At 46.5% G+C, this 17,028-nt stretch overlaps 1 protein-coding gene across 8 annotated transcripts in view; it reads right to left on the bottom strand.

The window, feature by feature from the left end:
* FRMPD1 (FERM and PDZ domain containing 1) overlaps positions 1 to 17,028 on the bottom strand; it is a 143,576-nt gene that overhangs the window by 66,950 nt on the left and 59,598 nt on the right. Inside the window, exon 1 of one of the 8 annotated variants that reach the window (XM_045469099.1) lies at positions 14,316 to 14,479. The exons of 5 other annotated variants lie outside the window; for them this stretch is intronic. The gene's annotated coding sequence lies outside the window, so the exon portion shown is untranslated. Of the gene's footprint in view, positions 1 to 6,048; positions 6,623 to 14,315; positions 14,480 to 17,028 lie in introns of those variants that run through there. 2 more of the 8 variants (XM_045469095.1, XM_045469103.1) reach the window with 2 other exon arrangements.

The following is a 17,028-nucleotide window of genomic DNA, read 5'->3' as shown; positions in this document are numbered from 1 at the left end:
ACTGGCACTTTCATGATAATACATACCCCCTGCTCCTGCACAGCTACAGAAGGATCCAGGGCTGGCCTCGAAGCCACTAAGGGCCTTTCAGTTCAGATGCCATCAGTTCTCAGGGTCTTTAGCCCCCAGACATTCAGTGTGAAGTGTTTTCTTCCCCATAGACTTTTGGTTTTTGCAAATGCCCTCATCTGTTAAGAAAAATTCTCTTGACAACCATCTGGACATAATTCAACAAAACTGCAGAACATAAACTCAAAGCCGAGACTTAGTTTTTACTTTACTATCAACTGATGCATCAAATGTCGTTAACACGCCAACTAATTTTCAGTAGCTTCTGGGCATGTCTGAGACCACAGGCACCACCAACAAAACCCACAGCAAGAGCAGTGCTTGGGAAATTCAGTCCAAGGACTCCCGCAGCTGCTCAAAGGAAACAGCTGGATTGGACTCCCTGGTCTGTGCTGGGGAAGGAAGGCGGGACCCCCAATCCATCACGCTGGAAAACAGCGGCCACCGCCACTGCAGCACAGAAACAGAACGGCTTCCAGAGCTGGGCACAACACACTTCACAGGGCTCCGGCCTCAGTGACCTGGGACGTCAGGCTCTTTCCTGGCCACAGAGGTCTTGAGTCTTTCCTGAAAGTCCTCGTCCTCCCACAGACTCGGCACTGGCCATGGACTGGTGGCCCCGGTCTCTGCATTTTTCAAGTCTTGTCCCCGGATCTTCAGACTCCAGTCTCAAGGGTCTGCAACTGTCTCAAGTCAGGAGATTTGGTCCCAAATCGGTGCCCTTCATTCAAATCAAGCACCTCTGTCAGCTGGGCCTTGTGCTGGCCGCGATAGAGGAGACTGAGGTTAATCAGACACGGTCCCCGCCCTGGGACAGTTCACACAGTGTGAGAGAGACGGCAAGGCGCGTGGATAAATGACTGCTGGCCAGTCCAAGGCAGAGTGTGGGGCCCACAGGAAAGGGACATCTGAAATGCTCCAGAGAGTCTACGAAACGGCTCCTGCCAGCCAGTCGGGCCCCCGTGTGAGGGTTCAAACCGATGGACCTCCTGGCTGGCTTAATTAAGCCCCAGTTAGGCATTGTGCCCGGAAACCTCTCCTCCCTCCTGTAGAACAGCCCAGCTCACAGCATGACATGCAGGGAACCGGGTCAGCTGTTGGGGGATGGCAGCTGCGGGCAGTGGTGTCGACAACGGTCAACGACTGCCACCTCGGCTCAGACGTAGGTTACTGAAAACCGCAGGGCCCAGAAACCAGACATTCCGCCCTCAGGAAGCATTCTGCCTCCTGTCCCTGACCTCACAGAGAAGGGCCGGCTGGGGTCACCCCGCTCTGAAAGGACCACCCTGGCCAGAGCTTTGCCTGAGGAGAGGAGGAGAAGCAGAGGCCGCAGACACTCGGTGGGGCACCATCTCTGAGGTCGAGGAACAAACAACAGACCCAGAGAATGGGTAAGTTACAGCTCATCCTCTTTCTGGAACCCTCGGAATATGCTAAGAAACCATCGAACATTCCAGGAAAAGCAGTTGGTTTAATGTAAGGCGTAAACCATAGGCGATAAAGCCATCTCTGCGCTCTGGGCACAAGTGTAAAGGGCCGCTGGGCACAGACAGGCAGGAGACTCAAAACAACAGGTCTGATCCGCCGGATACTGGGTTTAGGGAGTAAATTGAATTCATCTCTTTTTTTTTTTTTTAATTTTTTTTTTTAACGTTTTATTTATTTTTGAGACAGGGAGAGACAGAGCATGAACAGGGGAGGGTCAGAGAGAGGAGACACAGAATCTGAAACAGGCTCCAGGCTCTGAACTGTCAGCACAGAGCCTGATGCGGGGCTCGAACCCACAGACCATGAGATCATGACCTGAGCTGAAGTCGGCCGCTTAACCGACTGAGCCACCCAGGCACCCCGAATTCATCTCTTTTTAAGTCCCCATTATTTCTGTCTGTGCACAACGACACCTGTGTTAGGATCAGAGAGACAGGCTTTGAGAAGAGAATCCAAGCTCTGAGGGATGGAGCACGGGCTCCCAGGGGGATGGCACGGTGGTGAGCCCCTGGCCACCAGCAGCCCTGCCCCTTGTCCCCCCACCACCCTCACTCCCCCCTGCACATCTAGAAGGGCTCAAAGGTCTGACCTCGGACTCTGTGTCTGCAGCTGGCAGAGGGCTCAGAGGTCTTGTCGGCTCTCCTGGGACAGACACGAAGCAGCTCACCTTGGGGCGTCCGTGGCAGGGACATCAGGAGCACCATGAATGCCTCACTGCCCCATCCCCCATCTTCCCAAGCCTGGAACCCGGGCATTGGAGAGTCTCTGTACCCTCCCTCCGAACCCAACCACTCTCAGCCCCTGCTACTGTGACCCCCAAACATCTCCCGTGTTTCCTCTTCCGTCTCCACTGCCATCACACATGCTCAGGCTCTTATGTGGTCTCTTACATGGTCACGCAGCACCTGCTCTCCCTGCTTCATTCAGCCTTCTCTCCTGCCAATCCATTTCCACACCACATGGCCATTTTTCTAAGATGCAGATCTGACCTGGTCACTGCCCTGCATCAAACCCTATGATGTCACCCCACAACTTTTAGGATAATTGGTTGGGGTCTGCAGTATGAACTCTGGAGCAGTCCTCCTGGACTCATATCACTGCTCTGTCACTTACTAGATCTGTGACTATCAGGTTCCTTAACCACTTGGTGCCTCCGTTTCCCCACTGGTAAAATGTGGATAATAATAGTACCTGCCTCACGAGGTTGTTGTTAGGACTGAGTTAATGCATGTAAACTGCTTAGAACAGTGCCTGTAAATGGTAGCTACTATTTTCACAGATTTGTGCTTTTTACAGACCTTGGAGGCCCTCCCTGTTCAGGCCCCGTGCAGCTGTGCAACCTCTTTGCTCTGCTATACCTCCCTCCCTCGGCCTCCCAGGGACTTCCAAAGACACTGACCCCCTTCCCTTTTGCTTTCGCCACTGAGCCTTTGCACACGCCACTGTCATTGCTGGGTTACGCTATTCCTCTCCTGGCTTGTCCGACTGTCCATAGTTTCCCTCTCTCAAAACTATATTTGATTATTTATTCATGGATATCTCCTGCTGTAATACAAGATCCATGTGAGCAGGGCCATGGGTGTCTGAGTCACCATGATTCTTCAGTGTTTAAAATAGTGCTAGCTAATGGTGCTAGCTAGTCAAAGCCCAGGCCCTAGGAAGACAGCCCTACTGAAATGAATCAGAAGGAACAGGGTCTTCTCTATACATCAAATACTAGACGTCACAGAACATCTACAAGTTCATGACATTCCAATTTGCTACAACTATTCCCACGAGAGCCACCACTGGAAGAAGGCAGATCCTTGACTTAGATTCAGGTGTTCTAACAAAGTAAGTCGGTGACTGACAGGGAAAACAGCTTGAAGGAGAAAAAAGCAGCGTGGAAGATCCACATTTCAGGTGCTTGATATTCAGATTTTATGTGACCTGACATTACCAGGTCATTCCTGAGTAAAATGAATACAGATCCATTTTGTTTAAAAGACAATGTTAGAAAAGAAAAAACAAAGAAGGGAGGAGTTCTGGAAGTTTCCTATAAAGCCCTTCTGTTCAGCAATTTCCATTTTCTTGCAGATTCCTCGTTATAAAATTAGAACTGTGTTCCCCTGGACAATAATCTATGCCCTGGAAGCTTATTTCAAAACCCAATGACGACCATAAGAAAAGCAATTCCTTCCTAATTAAACATTAAGATGATTGGTCAATGTATCAACATACCACTGCAAAATAGTTACAAAATAAAAACAAAGCCTCCCCACCTCCCCTTCAATCTGCTTCCTACTCTGATGGCAGATTAATTTTACTAAAAGCACAGCTCTGCTCAAGCCTTGCCCTCATTCAAAACCCTTCAGTGGCTCCCCATTGCCTTCAGGATAAAGAACAAACTCCTAGCGGGTGTTTGAAGATCCTTCTCCTTTTGGCCCTGACCTACTTGTGTAGCCTCATTTCCTTCTAATCACCTTCAAATAACCCCTGGCCCAAACAAAATGCACTGAGAGTCCCTGCCACGCCTTTATCTTTTCCCCACTTCTGCCTAGAATGTTCTTTACTCCCCTCTACCCCCCACGTCAAAACCCTGCCTCCTTGTAAGACTCACTCAAATGCTACCTCCTCCATGAAGTCTTCTGTGATGTCCTCCTCCCTAATACATGCTGCCCACCATCTTCAGGCTTCCATAACCTTTTACTAGAGATGAATCTCATGTATTTATCACTGGCTGGCTTGTATTGTTATTTCTGCACATATTCTCTACTTCCTGATAAACTATAAACCCAAATTTCCCCTCACATTTAACATATGTCATGCAAATAGAAGGTACTAAAATTTTGAATGAATCAAGTAACAAGCAGCAGAAAACAGTACAATATGGCTGGCAGCAACTGAATTTATCACTGCACTTAGAGAGGTAGCAAGTCTGGAAACGTGAGAACTCTATCCCAGTGGTTGGAACATTTTGTCTACAAACCTGTTTCTATCAAAATCCCCTATTTAGTCTCATTATTTATCCATTGACCTTTCAGTCCTGCTGGATGTGTATGTGTGTGTGTGTGTGTGTGTGTGTGTGGTATGTGTTGTGCAGAGGGGAGGAAGCAGAGTAGAGGAGGGGTATTATCATCAAAAACAGGCAGCAGCAACAGAGAAGCTCCTTCAGTGAAGACAGCTCAAAATCCACAGAAGCATCAAGTGTGTCCTCTACTGGCTGTCAAACACAGGGAGGGGGAGATTGAAGTCCTGCCGGGCAGTGGTTCCCACTCTACTGAGGACCGCAGAGCTTGTGAAAACCCAGGTGGGCCCCACGCCCAGAGTTTCTGTGCCTGTAGGTTGGGGTGGGGCTCAGATTTTGCATTTCTAACAGGCTCCAGGATACGCTGATAGGGACCATGCTTTAAGGATCCTCCATGTAGATGAACAAATGAATCAAGGGGTTCAAGGTGCAAGGATCAGCCCCTTGTATATGATACAAGTGTTTTTAAGGCTAGAAAATTCATCTTTGATCAGATTAAGGCACACGGAGAAACAACATCATATCATGGTTTTTCCTTCTCACTTGTAATTCAGAACCTAAATTCTAAATTCTACAGGGTAGACCAGAAAGTTACAGAGAAAGGAGTTAAGAGACCTAGGTTCGAGTCCTGATTGTGTCACCAGTTAGCTGGGTAACCAAAGACTCCTCACTACTCTTTCTGGACATCACTGCACGATTAGAACCACAGAGATACTCAACCTGAAAAATCTCCAGGGTCAGGTCTTACATCCCATCATCTCACAATTTTAAAAAGCTGTTGGCAACTTAGTTCCAAAACTAAATATTATCCTATCTCTATATAAAATGCTTAAGATACTGCAAATTGAAAACTGAAAACACAAGAAATAATTAACAGTTAAATTGGAGAAGAGCCCATAATAACTGCAATTATGAAGACTGAAAGAAACTTCACTTATATTTCACAAATAATAAGTGCTCAAGAATATACCATGGAAGTAGATTTTAAAATACACAGCAAATATACTACTGTTAGGAAATTACTCAGCCATAAAAAAGAATGAAATCTTGCCATTTGCAATGATACGGACGAAGCTAGAGAGTATAATGTAGTGAAATAAGTCAGAGAAAGACACATGCCATATGATTTCACTCGTATGTGTAATTTCAGAAACAAAACAAATGAGCAAAAGGAAAAAAAGAAATCAAGAAACAGACTCTTACATTATAGAGAACAAAATGATAGTTACCAGAGGGTGGGGGGGATGGGTTTAATAGGTGATGGGGATTAAGGAGTACACTTGTGGTGATGAGCACCGGGTGATGTATGGAAGTGTTGAATCACTATATTGGACACTTGAAACTAATATAATGTTGTAAACTAACCGGAATTAAAAACTTAACTTAAAAAAATGCTACAATTAAAAAAAAAAAAAAAAACAGCTCCCTTTCTGCAAGCCTTCTAGAGAAAGCAGGACATGTTACAGAATGAGAGAATAACTCACCAGTGGAGCAGAGCTGACAGGATTCATCCAAGGAGAGAAATCAGCCCCTCTTCCCCACGTTGGCACCTCCCCTCCATCCCAGGGGCACACTGCTCCTGGGCCGCCCAGCGCACAGCTCTTTTTAAAGAGAAAAGGCCACCTTCCCAAGATCGTGGCCACAAGAATGTGAGGATCAAATGACCTTCCCCTAGCTCATCAATGAGCCCAAGGAAAGCTGATCGCCAGGCCATGTGGGCCCAGTCGCAGGGTCCCCCCGGGGCCTGGCGCCCACTTTCCTGCCGCTCCGGGGCAGTTGCAACCATGCCCTCCACGGGAGTCTGGCCTCTCCCCTTTCAGCACCACAGGCCCAGAAGTCATCCAGATGCCATCTCATCCTCCCCACCTCAGCCACTTGAACCAGCCGACAGAGGAGACCCCACAGGCCCTCGATGGCAGCCCGCCTGCCACTGGGCCCGGGGCGACCGAGAACACGAGGCCCCAGGTCTCACGGGGCACCCATTCTGTGGCTGCGGGGCTGACTGGGCGCCTGCTCGCCCGCCCCCTTGTGCCCAGCTGACCCGGGTTAAAGTGAACCGCACGGCATTAAGTCGCTAAGCCTCCCGGGGAGGTAGGTCACCCTCAAACACATTATCCCCCCTCAACAGATGGGGAAATGACGCCACAGGAAGATTAAATAACCCACCGGCCTCACACAACCTGCCGCAGGTGGAGCACGAGGTGATCCCAGCCCTCGAGCCGGCTCAGGGGTCCAGAATGCTCCAGATAAAGCCCTCCCGGCGACGGGGAGGACTTGTACACCAGAGCCAAGAAAGAAAGAAGAAGAGCGCCCCTGCTGAAAGCCACTCCAAGTGTCCCTCTTTTCCCATGTGTCCCCAGAACACCGTGTAAGAGGATGCTTTTCAACCACAAGCATGAGAGGGGCCGGAGTGTGAGTGCGGGTGCAGAGGACAGGCTCCTAGACAGCAAGGGCCCTTGGTGATTGGCCCCAGAAGGGCTCAGGCCGAGCCGGGTTCTGTCCGTGCCCTCTGCACCCCGCAGGGCTCTGCACGAACTGGTGGCCCTGGCCTGAAACCATGCCTGTTTTCACTCCTTCCTTTGATGAGTACTTACATATCTAACGAGGGCAAGTCACTGAGGATGCTTACACTTACATATCTAACGAGGGCAAGTTCACACAGGATGAACTGGACCATCCTCCAGTCAAGAGATGTCATCAAGTGTACGTAAATCACATAAATACAAGTGGGGATTAGTACAGGCACAGCAGGGGGGCTGGTACTGTTTGATGATGGGAGTTCACGTCCAGCTGTGGCTACCGTTGGGGGATACAGGAGCAGGTGACCAGGCTATGTAGGGTAGGACAGTGACACCTGCAGGGGTGAGGAGAAGGGTATAGAAAGTGCCGGGAGATTACTCTGGCCTGCTCTGAAGACCTGGTTGAGGTGTGTGAGGGACCAAGGGCATGCCAAATAGGGTTGAGGACTCAGGGTAGGAATGGCAGGTGGAAACCCTATCACCAAAGGCTTTAAGTGTGGGACTAAGGGGATTAAACTTCCCTCCTGACCACAATGCTCAGCACGGCGCCTTGCTCACAGTAGGCACTCATTAACGTTAAGGAGCAAATGCAGGAAGGCAATTTCATTTATGACAAATATACGACAACTGTAAAAGAATATGCCACAAAAATTGCCTCGATTCTTTTGATCAGGTAATATCTGGTCAAAACAACTCCTCAGTTTAGTTTAACTATAAAATATTTGCTACATTCTGCCCCAAATGGAGACCATAATACTTGCCATCAGCTTCTCACCCAAGAACACTGTGAAAATTAATGATGAGGTAATGTCTGAAATGCTCAGAGCTCTTTGGAGATGTGTGGCAAAAGACATCACTATTATTAATATTTAAAGAGATTCTACCCAGCTCTGATCTCTTTTTCTGCAGACTAATGTTACGTCCACAGGATAAGGTGATGCCAGATTGGCCTCTAAATAAACCTTCCAACCAACAGTGCCCAATGCAGGTGTATTATCCTGAGTCCCTTACATGGGGCTGATGGGGCCCATCACAACAATGCGGGGCTGGTCTCCGACCTGTTACTGAGGGTTGCCAGAGGATGCAGGGGCCAAATGGACTACACAGAAGAGCAAGATAGAGTTCAGAAGGTGGTCTTCCTTGGGATCCCAATTTTTAGGCACTCAAGAGAGTCCAGTGAAGACTTCAAGGGGAATCATTTTTGAAAAACCCACATCCTAAGCCAGTTAACATTTTTAAGTCTAATGCAGTGCCCAAGAAAGGAAGATATAAGAATAGCTCCCTGGGCTCAATTACAAATGGAGTGGAAAGAATAATTTCAAAAGTTCAAGGGGAAAAAAAATCAATCTATTTCCTTCCCCCAAAGCTTTCACTTCTATAAATACACTCATACAAATAGACCGAAGACCACTCTTCCTTATGAAAACACTACCTGTCTGGAATTTGCAAGATAAACGATGTGCCCATCTTGCTTTCAATGCACTGAAGCTCAAACAATGCTCTCCAGTAGCTTCTCCTCTCTTCTTCTTAAGACTCACACTTAAGACTCTTCTTAACACTCACACCCCTTCCCCCATTATAAAAGTAATACATGTGCCTGGTTTTTGAAATTATTCTTCCTTGGAAAGAAGAAAGCAAACAATATCTGCTACAGTCTACAAATTGCTAATTACCCTTCTAGCCTCTTTGTGTGAAAATACACATTTTCAACATAACTGTGAATGTTCTGTATATGCTGGGTTTTAGCCTGATTTTTTTTCCTAGAACAATACCCCTTAACCATTTACCTATGTCTTTATTATTGTACAGCATTACTTTCTATGTCCTATTGATCAGAGTGCCATTTTTAAAGCTAACCCCCTATTGCTGGACATTTGCTCTATTTTAGCAATGTCTGTGTTACAAGCAATGTTGAGATAAACATCTTTGCATAATACATCGTTAGTTATTCTCTTAGGATAAATTCCTGGGAGAGGTGCTGCTGTGTGAAAAACTGCACAAGTTTGTACAGCTTTAGATCTGGCCAAATTGCACTCCAGAAGGGCTATGGCAGGCTTACTCCTCCATCAGTGGAAGAGCCACCTCCCCTAAATGCTCACTGACACCTACCTTAGTAAGTTTACAAAGGAGGTGTTGCCTTATTTGCAGTCCTTTGATTACTCTGGAGGCAGGTTTTTCCCCAAATGCTTCATGCCTACAGTGTTTTTTCCCCAGAGTATTTTTTTTTTAATGTTTGTTTATTTTTGAGAGAGAGAGAGAGCACAAGCAGGAGAGGGGCAGAAAGAGAGGGAGACACAGAATCTGAGGCAGGCTCCAGGCTCTGAGCTCTCAGCACAGAGCCCAGTGTGGGGCCCAAACCCACGCACTGCGAGATCTGAGCCAAAATCAGACACTTAACTAACTGAGCCACCCAGTCACAGTCCCCCCACTTTTTTTTTTCAACTGTATGCTTCCACTCATCAGAAAACCAACATTCTATTCCCTCTCCAAAGGGTATTTCCCCCACCCCACCTCAGTGGTCTTCCTGCTTAGCACCCACCACCCACGTCTTCACCTTGGTGCCCTCCACTCCTTTCTCAGCAAACATTTCACAGTTCCATCAAGTAAGTCAGACACAGAACCCAAAAATCAGTTATTCAGTCATCAGTTTATTCACCTGATAATCACCATCAAGAGATTGTGGGTCAGGAATGCTCCAGGAACCATACTAAAAGAAGCCAGGGGAGGGAGAGTCAATGAGGTCTGAACAGAAGTACGCTTAAGAGAACTCAGAGTTGTCCTGGTAGATGAAGGGAAAGAGCAGGCTAGGCAAAGGGAACAGCATGAGCAAAGTTCCTGAGGCATTTTGAAGCTTCACATATGAAAGGAATATTTGTATTCTTTTCTTTTTGAACTCCAGTATAGTTAATATACTAGTATTACAGATTAATTTCAGGTGCACAATATAATGGTTCAACACTTCCATACATAGCCAGTGCCTATCACAAGTGCACTCCTTAATCCCTGTCACCTATGTAACCCATCCCCCCATCCAACTCTCCTCTGGTAACCACCAGTTTGCTCTCTAGAAGAGTCTGTTTCTTGTTTTGCCTCTCTTCTTTTTCCTTTGCACATTTGTTTCGTTTCTTAAATTCCACAAGTGAATGAAATTACATTGTATTTGTCTTTCTCTGATTGACTTATTTTGCTTAGCATTATACTCTCTAGCTCTTTCCATGTTGTTGCAAATAGCAAGATTTCATCTTTTTTCATGGCTAAATAATATTCCCTGTGTGTGTGTGTATACACACACACACACACACCCTCATATTTATCCATTCATATATCGATGGACATTTGGGCTGCTTTCATAATTTGCCTACTGTAAATAATGCTGCTATAAACATAGGGATGCATGTATCCCTTTGAATTAGTGTTTTTGTATTTTTGGGGTAAATACTAATGCAATTGCTGGATCATAGAATAGTTCTATTTTCAATTTTTTGAGGAACCTCCATATTGTTTTCCCACAGTGGCTGCACCAGTTTGCATTCCCACCAACAGTGCCAGAGGGTTCCTTTTTCTCCACATCCTAACCAACACTTGTTGTTTCTCGTATTTTTGATCCTAGCCATTATGATGGGTGTGAGATGGTATCTCATTGTAGTTTTGCTTTTTGTTTCCCTGATGATGAGTGACATTGAGCATCTTTTCATATGTCTATTGGCCACCTGGATGTTATTTTCATTCTCAGGACATGAGAATGAGGGGCTGGCGTTGAGAATGAAAAGTTGGCTCTTGCTAAATTCACCTGCCAACCTGTTCTTTTCCTTGCACCTTGCCTCTGCTTCCAGTCTCTGGCCCATCTCCAGTGCAGACTCCTACAAAAGCCTTGAGAACCAACCTCACCATCCTTCTCTCCAGATGTCTCTGCCAGGAGCAGAAATCCTGGCACTCACACCAATGTACTCAGCAATTCCCCAGTGAATAGATGGCTCTGTTTGCTGATTCCTGGGTCTTATCAGTCCAGCTAGGAAAGAAACTTCTGGATAGTGATATAGTCTGTCATACCCATAGCCTCTCAACACTGGGCTTAACTTTTAATAGGCAATCAATAAACGCTTATAGAATCTAACCAAATTAAATTGGGCAGAATAAATACAAGAGAAGGGATGGGAGTGCACAGGTTGTATGCTTCTAACTATCATCCAGACAGCTGGGAAAATTGAAACTGTCTTTGAAAATTAGTTTCTGAACACAATCATGACAAAAAATAGATTAATTCTCTTTAGGCATGTAATTCTGCATCTACCTCCTAGACATTTCTCAGTTAGACACACAACTGATACTTGTTAAACTATGCTGCGTATCCCAAGAGCTTCTGTACATAAAGGTCAATATATTCTGGAGATTTGGATTTTTTTTTTTTAGCAGGAAAGCAGGAGGAAGAGAGGAAATAAGGTCCCTAATACATGCCATCTCTGCTGGGATTTTCCATATCGATAATTCCAACTCAAAGCGAAAATCCTAATGCCACTTGGGAGGAACCTGTCTCCATCATTAATGCTCTCATGCCCACAGCAAACATTTCTAGATAATTCTTCCCTGAGGGCGCAGAGCCCATACATTCCTCTGGTCGCTCCCTGTTCTGGTTCTGATTACCTTAGCTCTGGATTCATCCCCTACCAGGGCTTTCACCACACACTCTGCTTGTTTGTCCCCACACTAGGCTGTGGCCTCAATCCCTGTGTGCCCTGGGGTCTAGAACATTCACCCTCCACAGAGTGGATGCTCAATCTGTGTTGTGGAATTAAATGTAGTGCCAAGGCTATTAAGGACCTTAGAAATAACCCAATCCACAGATAAAAAACTGAGGCCCAGATTGGGGAAGCAACCTCTTCAAATATACAGAGTTGATGATAATTATTAGGTGAAAGAAAGGAAGAAATCAAATACGTTAGCAATGCTGGAGGAATTAGGAGGCTGAAAGGCTTGATGGAATTTGGAAAGGATGGGGGGAAACAAAGTTTGGTTTTAGACAGTCTCTAACCCTAGAAGTTATCTCAATTCCCCTTGATAGCCCTTCAGATAATATAAAAAGGAAATTAACAATTATTGACTATTTACCATGTATAGGTAGAAAACAGTGGCTGTGTCTTCCTTGGGCCCTCTGTAAGTTTAACACTCGCAGATGGTCCATTAAAGAAGCAAGTAAATAATGTGCCTCAGGTCATGTAGCTAGCAAACCCAGGTATGACGGAGTCAAAAGCCCAGGCACTTTGCCCACGCCCCACTGCCTCTCTGACCCTAGCCCTGAGGCTATGGGTTACCAAGGAAGAGCCAGGAAGACCCAGTGAGCAAGTTTACTGGTGGCCTTGGCCATGTTCCAGGATAACAGACAGCAAGCACCTTCAGAGCCTGAATGTTAGGTCTAGAGCCTCGTTGCCTCCTGAAAGTGAAGAGGGCAGGCACCACCCATCGCTAGTGCTTGGCTGACAGGCCAGACCCACTGCAGAAGCAGGTTTAAGACAGAAACACACAGGCCTTGCCATAGCCAGGATACCACTGGTGACTGTGAAGGGCATTGAGGGCAGCTGGAGCCAGATGCAAGGCAGGCAATCATCATAATCACGTCTTTCATTTCATCAGTCAGCACCATATGCCAAGCCTGGCCCTCCCAGGACCAGGCCTTCTCCTGGGCTCTGGACTGAACCAGGCTCAGCCCCTGCCTGGGGGAAGCTCACAGTCAAGTGGGGCAGGTTATGTGGAAATACCCCATAGTCACACCATCTGGGGAGGTGCTCCTCCAGCCTGGAAAAGACTTCCTAGACAAGGCAGGGCATTCTGATATGGGGCTATTTCTAGGTGGCTACACCAAACAAGCCTTGTCAAGTTGGGAAATCACTGTTCTTTAAACCCAGCAAGCAAAATAAGAGGCAGAGTTCTCTGAACTGTTCCCCTACACCTGCCCTTAGGGCTCCAAGCAGTGCAGTTGGAGTATCTTACTAGCTGATCCTTCTGATCCTTTTCAAACCTGAGGTTCTTCCCGGTCAAATCTAGTCAGATGACCAGGAAGGGGGCAATCTGGGGTCCCAGTGGGGATACAACTAAGGATACTTTCAGTCTACTGCTCTAGGCCAGTCCCTCCTGGAAGCCTTCCTGGATCTCACCCAAGGCATGGCCAGCCCTCTGCAGGGCTCCCATGGGTCTCTGTAACATGCAGCACCCTGCCCTACACTGACTTGCTGTCAGCTGCAGGTGGGGCAGGACTGTCTGAGTCATCTGTCTCCTCCCTCCTCCCCACCCCCTGCAGAGACCTTTCTTAGCAAAGCATACTGACCCGAGAGGAGCAGCAGTCAAAGAGGACACTCTGGGTAGGTGTGAGTCAGTAATCCCAGAGCAGCAGTGACAGTCACGAGTAGAGTATGGAGTGGTTCAGTGCTAGACCCACTCGGCCACCGCCCTCCTGCTGCATCCCCTCAGCTCCACCACGGGGCTTCACCAGACCCAACACTCTTGCTTGCCCGAGGCCTTTTTGGCACTCTGGCATGTCAACTGCAAACAAAGTGATGCATACGCTCTTTGGAGAAAAGCATATTTTATTTGTGTTGCATTTGGAGAACGCATTAGCGAGTAGCAACTAAAAACTCCACCTAAAGGGCCGTGGAACTTCTGAAACAGGCTACCCAAAAGGCAAAAAGACCACACTACAATACACTCTGAAAGCTGCGAAGAAGCACTTCCCTATTTTTCAGAAAGAGATATGTACCTGGGCGCTGAGAATATAAATAATTTCCCTCAAGTTCAATGAGCCAATCTCAGACTGAATTAGAGGGGAAATGCAAGGACATTAAGTCTTCCTTTCTGTGTCCCTTCTCTATCCAGAGCACGTTCACTAGGGGATCTCCCCTCCGCCTAAGAACTAGTAATGAATATTTTAATAGCCACAACTTCTTCCCATTGATAAAAACTCCACTGACTAGCCAGGACATGCTGGTGAAGACTGAAGGACCAGAAAAACCCACCCACATCTGCAGAACCAGGCCCCTCAGAGCAGCAGCCTGGATGCTAAAGAAAGAAAGTCACATGACATGTGCCCAATGGAGACCTGAGGCTGGGGACCCTGGAGAGCTGGGCTCAAATACAATCGTGAGCAGTCACATAAGGAGAGAAAGTAAGAGGCCAAAGGCTGAATAGCGCTCCCCCTAAGAAATATGTCCATACCCCAATCCCAAGAATCTGTAAATGTTAACCTTAATTTGAAAAAGGATCTTTGCAGATGCAATTAAGTGAAGGGTCTTCAGGCAAGGAGCTGATCCTGGATTATCCAGGTGGGCCCTAAATGCAATGACAAGTGTCCTAATCAGAGTGAGGCAGAGGGAGATTCAACCCAGACAGGAGGAAGAGCCAGTAGTGATGAAGCCACAAGTCAAGGAATGCCAGCAGCCACCAGAAGCTGGAAGACGCAAAGAAAAAATTCTGCCTTAGAGCCTTCCAAGGGAGCACAGCCCTGTCGACATCTTGATTTCAGACATCTGGGTTCCAGGACCGTGAGAGAATACATTTCTGCTGTTTTAAGCCAAGGTTGCAGTGATTTGTTACAGCAGCCATAGGACACTGATACAGTGCCGTAGACGTTATCAGACTGACGAGGGCTCTGAGTCCCAGAGAGGGCACTGCCTCAACCGGAGCCGCTCCACATCAGCCACTGGTCCCAGACACTCTCCTCTACAGCTCATCAGGCCTCTCTGACACCAGCATGAGTGCGGTTCCACAGGAACCTAACTGGGCTCAGGTTGTGCTAAATGCAAAGACAGACTCTGGAGTGAGGCTGCCCTGCTCTTGCTCCCCTCCGGGCTGGTCAGACCTCACCTGCATGGCTATTGTGTCCAATTCAATTGTGTCTTTTTCAGGGGATTGGATAAACTGGGACATTCTAACTGAAGCAGTGCAGATTCACGGACCTGATCCCTGTCTTTGATTGTCCAAATGGCAGAAATGGCCATCATGGGGAAGAAGAAACAGATTTCTGCGTGGGGCTTCAAAGGGCAGAATCAAGGCCAATGGGGCAGCCACAGCCTGCAGGGAGAGTCAGTGCAGCATAATGAAGAACTTTCTAATAATCAGAGCCAACTGACAATGGAATAGAAATGCCTCGAGGATTGGCAGGTCCAAGCAGAGAGAGGCTGGGTGCACTAGGGGAATTCCTGCACCAGAAAAAGCTCTACTCGATCATCTCCGGAGTTGGCAACCCTGTTTGAAGTCTATGACTATTAGATAAGTATCCTGTAAAATATTTTGCATGAGTCTGGATTTTCAGCATACAGGCAGGGAGTGCTCTCACTGAGGAACTTATTTACACAGCTTTTGTTTAAAACAAACAAACAAACAAAAAACGAAGTACTGCAACTAACCAGAAATGAGCTCAGAAAAAAAATCGTTCCTCCTGCTCCTCAATGCTAATATCTCCAACTCCCAGGAAGGAAGAAAGAGGGAGAGCATATTTCTCCATACAGACATCACCCTTTAACCTCACCAGGAACCAACAGCATATGCTCCAGTACCAGGGGAACTTTGGGCTTGATGTCGTTCTCCAGGGAAAACCAGAGAGAACAGAGACTGTTTATTTTAATCATTGCTCTTCCTTTTGCATTCTTCCGAATTCTACATTTGGAACAAAGAAAACAACAAAGCAGTAACTCAGAAGTATACCTATGTTGATGCTCAAAACTTAACCTTGGAGAGGTTTTTTATGGGGGGGGTGGTATTGTTATCACTGGTTGTAACAAGTGCTAGCCTACACCCCACATTCTGGATACGCATAGAACAGGAAGCACGGCATTTCTCATCTGCCTGCACATCTGTCTTCTCTTAAGTCAAAATCTCAGAGAACTAAGCACTGTTGCATCCGGGTGAATTCCTCTGAAGCTCTTTCCGTTCAGCATTTTGAAAATTTGCCATGTTACCCTTCTACTGAAATGGCTGAGCTTTTCAGATCATTCCTCAAGAGAGGTCAAAAGAATAAACTTTCATATTTTTAGATTTGCCACCATCTCTTTTCTAGCCTGTAATTAGTGGGGTTTTTTTTTCTCTTTTTCTAAAAGAACCAGTGTTAAGCATACACATCATTCATCAGCCAGCTTGTGAAATGACTGGGAGCCCAAACCATTTCTAACCACTGGCAAAAAAGGGTCTCCAAACGTCAGGTGGGTCCCTGAAAATACTGTGTCATTTCAGTGAAATTAATGACTACCTCCCTCATGTCGACTGGCCAAGCACCAAATAGGGCTTCCCATTGTCCTTCAGGCAGATAGTTGATTACTTTTAAAACCTTCATATTTGCAGAGCTGCATAATGTAATCTGTACTTACCAAAACAAATTTAAGACAGCATTATTCTGCTTCTGTGGATGCATATTAAGTTTGGTGCATGTCTTAAGACTACAGTGGAAATATAGCTACAACAGCTACGCATAAACCAAAATTTTATATACTGAATGGTGTTAAATACACAGGCATGTTTGGTATTTGAAAGCTTTCCATACCAGATCTTTCGGTATGGTGGAGAATCCTTTCATAATATAAATAGTGCTCAATTTATCTAGCTTGAAGGTTCATTTTTTACATCATATATTTATTAAAAATAGGCCATATTGGAAAGCTAAATTCAAAATTCAGACTCCTGTTTGAGGTTACATCAACTCTTCATCAAATGAAGGATGCCACATTTTAAGGCAGCAGAATGCCTCAAGAGGGTTCATCTGGGGACCACAAGCCCTGAGCATCAGCACCGCATTTCTGGCATGACTCAAACCATTTCAGATCTCGGGAAAATCACAGGCTTTTGTCAGTCCAGTACAGCAAACACATATGAAGCTTGCACAAGGGCTAAGCTCTGTGAGAAGGGCTGTGGAGTGGAGGTAAGAGGGACATTGTGCCTGTCCTTTCAGGGACTTCTCATGGCCAT

The sequence above is a fragment of the Leopardus geoffroyi genome, chromosome D4, assembly GCF_018350155.1.
Source record: "Leopardus geoffroyi isolate Oge1 chromosome D4, O.geoffroyi_Oge1_pat1.0, whole genome shotgun sequence".
NCBI lineage: Eukaryota > Metazoa > Chordata > Mammalia > Carnivora > Felidae > Leopardus > Leopardus geoffroyi.
Note: the sequence above shows the minus strand (reverse complement) of the source record. Positions and strands in the feature narration are given on the sequence as shown.